Source organism: Rhagoletis pomonella, unplaced genomic scaffold, assembly GCF_013731165.1.
Source record: "Rhagoletis pomonella isolate Grant_MI unplaced genomic scaffold, Rhpom_1.0 Rhpom_scaffold_00007, whole genome shotgun sequence".
NCBI classification, from domain to species: Eukaryota; Metazoa; Arthropoda; class Insecta; order Diptera; family Tephritidae; genus Rhagoletis; species Rhagoletis pomonella.
The window spans coordinates 46454046-46458345 of NW_023458561.1; positions in this window are offsets into that span (position 1 = coordinate 46454046).

Genomic DNA, 4300 nt, shown 5'->3' on the forward strand with positions numbered 1-4300 from the left:
ATAAGCCAAATTGATCAAAATAGCCTAGTACAAACCAACAATAAAAACATAATTTAGAACTGATCATCAACTCATCGTTATATCTATATATTTTCTACTTTTATTTAGATATTAAAAAGTTATTTTATGTAATGCTTATTTGCTTATTTAATAGAGTTTTTAAATTTAAGCTTCTATTATCTTTGAAATTATTTGTTTAAAACACAATATTTTTGTTTTAACTTCGTTTGGTTTTATTTTAATTAATTTTAAGGTATGTTTGGTTTTAAAAATTTTTTTTTTAATTTCAAAAATTTTAGAAACTTATTTGATTGCATTTTTTTTATTTAAATTTTATTTAAAAAGATTTTTTTTTTTAATTTTGATTTACGTTTTATAAATGTAATGGTTTTAAATTTTATTTTCTATTTATTTTTTGATTTTATCAAATTTTTTTTTATTGTTTTTAATTTAATGTTTTAAAACTTGATACACTTATTTCTTCTTTTCTAATTTTTTGTCTTCTAATTTTTTCTCTTTTTAACTTATTTTCCTATTTGTTTCTAGTTTTTTTGTTGTTTTAAAGAGAAACAAATATTTTATTTTTATTTTTATTTTTATTTTTATTTTTATTTTTATTTTTAGAAACTTACTCATGAATTTCTGCCCACCAGAAAGCCATAGATGTGCGGCAAAAGTAGTGCGTTCTAGCACCCGATAGGGAAGGACAGTGGAGCTTCAGCAGAAGTCATTGGCAGACCGGCACATTCTGCTGGCATGCCATCAAACAGTGACCTTTTATAATTCCGGTCACTAGACAAATCAGACGTCAGACCATTTCTTATCAAAGCTGGGCCTGCTTTTTAGGGCGGCCTACACCTGGGCCATCATCTTTTATTCGCCTTCTCGACGAAGTGTGCTTTAAGTCATGTTTTGCAGGTATGAAATAGTGCCTAGCGGTATGCCCACGTGATGAGAGGAGTCGACATCGGATAACAAAAAAAAAGTTGGAGGGTTCATCCTATTTGAAAATTTTTGATTAAGTAAAAAGTAATTTTTAAGCAAAAACCAAAAACCGACGTGAATTCTAATATAAAAATTATAGAGTACCGTTAATTTCTTCATGACCCAATGATCGGATCTAAACCAAGTTAGTATGGAACCATCTCTGAGGTACCACCTTTCGTTTAAATTATAAAAATCGGTTAACGTTTATATATATATATATATATTCAGACGAATTGATAACCTCCTCCTTTTTTTGAAGTCGCTGAATAAATTAAATATTACAATACGAGAATCAAGCACAAGAAGATTAAGAAGGCTTACAGTCGAAAATAATTTTGAAGAGTTTTGCCACTTGTTCGAAAGCTTTTAATTCAATTAAATTGATAAAACAGATGAAATATTACAATTTGGGTATCAAATTAAAGAGGTTTAAGAAAGATTACGGTTGAAAATGTTTTTGGAAGGGTTTCCACCGATTTGAAAATTTCAACTCAGTTAAAGTGATAAAATAAATGAAATATTGCAATGTGGGTATCAAATTACTTGGTAAAATGACGAGCAGCATCAAATGTAAATATATGTAAGTTTAAAAATATATATAAGTACATACATACATAAAAGTACAGTATATTTTGCTTTGCTGCCTTTATGCTTAAGTGCACATTTAAGATACCTACCCCAAAATGCGCATCTGAGACATTATTTTTAACATTTATAAGGAAACTGCTCCGATAGATGCATTCAACATACCTGTACATTGGCTATAGCTGCCTTAAAAATTGTGCAACTAGTATCAATTATCAAAAAAAGTATTACGTTTACCTGCACTGGCCTACAATTACCTAATTCTACAAGCTTTTATTTATTTTACTCATATCGCAGAACAACGGAAATGGCTATAAATTTTTCTAGTTATATAGATAATAAGATACCATTCGAAAAAAATATCGCTTGCATTATTTTCTACGTGATAAGTGCTTCTCCATTATTTGGTTTCATAGGGATTCGGATACCTTCCTCATTGAAGTAGTAAAGAAAATTCGCTTAAGTGCCTTTTTCGGTTAGGTGCACAAGTTCGTGCAGCTAGCAAAATATACTGTATATATTTTTGAATTTTTACTATATCCAATTGTTGAGTAAATGGTTGAAATATAAAAAGTAAGTGTTGTTGGTGTCTTTTTGGTGAAAATTTCAAACGCGAATAACTCTAAAACTAGCGCCAGGATGGCTATGATTACTGAAATCAGCGCACTCGAGTTGTATTCACCACTTATGAACACAATGTTAAAAAAAAGTTCCCGATTCGGTGTTATTTTCCAAGCAATAAAAAAAATCTAAATAATAAAGAGAAATAATTTTCCTAGAAAAATAGTTTGTATTAAATTTATAATTTTTTCCCATTATCGACAGTTTATCACGTTATAAGATATTTTTTTTGTTATTAAAAACGATGTGATGTTAAATTAATACCCCTGTTATGTGCCAAGTAAAAAATAAAACTAAAAAAAAAAATCCAAAAATTTTTTGTAGATATAATTTAAAAAATTGAAATCAGACCCTATTAAGCTGGCATTTCAGGATACTATTTTTTGTATATATAGGGAAAACTTGATTGTTAGGAGGGGGGGGGGGCTCGAGCACCCCCTTCCCCTACCAGGCTACGCCCATGTGTGTGCATGTGTGTTCATACACGTGTTCAGACGCATAAGTATTGGATGAGCATCGTAGATATTGGAGAAACGTTAGCAATTCCACTTGAATGCATCCGTTGCAGAAAAAACTTCGGTTTTAAAAATACGTCAATTTCGTATGTTTCAAGCAAATTCCAAACACGCACGCACGCTTACCTAAAATATGAACATTTACCTTAGACTCTCCTGCATACCGACATACATATATTTACGAGTTTATTCACACAAAGCTCTGCAAACAGCTGAACGGAGATGAAAGTGTGTCTGTGGAAAAATGCCTTGAAGTGTATTGCACGCGGCGAGGCGGTTGCCGCTTATTACGATTACAGATGTGCATGCGACGATAGACAAAAAAAAACAAACAAAAAAATACAAATGCAAATGTAATTTTGTGTGTGAACACAGTCGCATGCACATTTAAGAGCTGTAAAGTTAAACCAGTATTGGCGAAAAATACGCACGAAATTCGAAATATCAAAAAAAGGAAGACGTCGGAGCAAACAACACAATCAAATAGAAAATCCAACAACTTAACTGGCGGCAAAGTATTGGCAGTGATTGTGTTGTGTGATTTGAAATTGTGGAACAATCTGCTGAATTGAGTTGCAAAAACATACACATATATGTTCATATATATGTAGATAAACGTGCATGTATGTATGTATGCATCAGTGTGCATACTTCTAAGTGAAATTGAAAATGCAAATGTATAAGTGTTTTTATTATTGTTTTTGTATTCAAATCTGTTTTGTTAGCTGGTGGATTACAGTTTTTGCCCCCAGAGACTTATGAACACGCACACCGTTATATAAACATTTATAAATGTACTCACATGTATGTAGACTTAAGCAAATATTTTCACATTCACAGACTGACACATAAATACATACGACATACATTTAGGCACGCAATTCTCATAAAACCATAAGTACATTAGGCCGGTTCGGTTCCTAAACAAAAAAGTGGAAAATCTTATTTGTGGAGTTTGCTGAATCAAATTACATACCTTCAAACCGACAAAAGAACTTTTTTCCGTTGATATATACACGATATTTATAAAGATCTCACAGCGAAACATCAAAACAATATTGATTTCTAATTGTTCTGACGTTATCTCGGAAATTCAATTCATTGTTCAATAAATGGGGCCTATGTTTGACATGATTGCATGACGGGAACGGCATAAAAATATATTAAGGGGGTTCGCAAGGACCATAAAAGTCGCATTATGAATTTTCTCAGTGTTAAAAAATAGTTGGTTTTTGTTTCAAGTCCTCTAAACATTTAGATATTTAGGGCTTTAAAGTCCTTGACATACAACAATTCCACACCTACGACACCATTGTGAATAGCCCAATTTTGTTCATAAATATAACTTAGTTATTTTCGCCCTCCCGAATGCCATTTTAGTCAGACTCTCCAAAAAAAGGGGTAAAAACGACCCTTTAGTAAGATTGCTAATGGATTAAAATTTTCTACAAAATATTTCCTTGTGAAATCTTCCTATTTGTAACCATATATACATACTTTGCTCCTTTACTAATTGTAACCCTTTTTTTACTTACTCTTAAACCGCCGCTTGCATAAAATCGCAAACCTAAAATGGCCGCAAAAAAATTCGG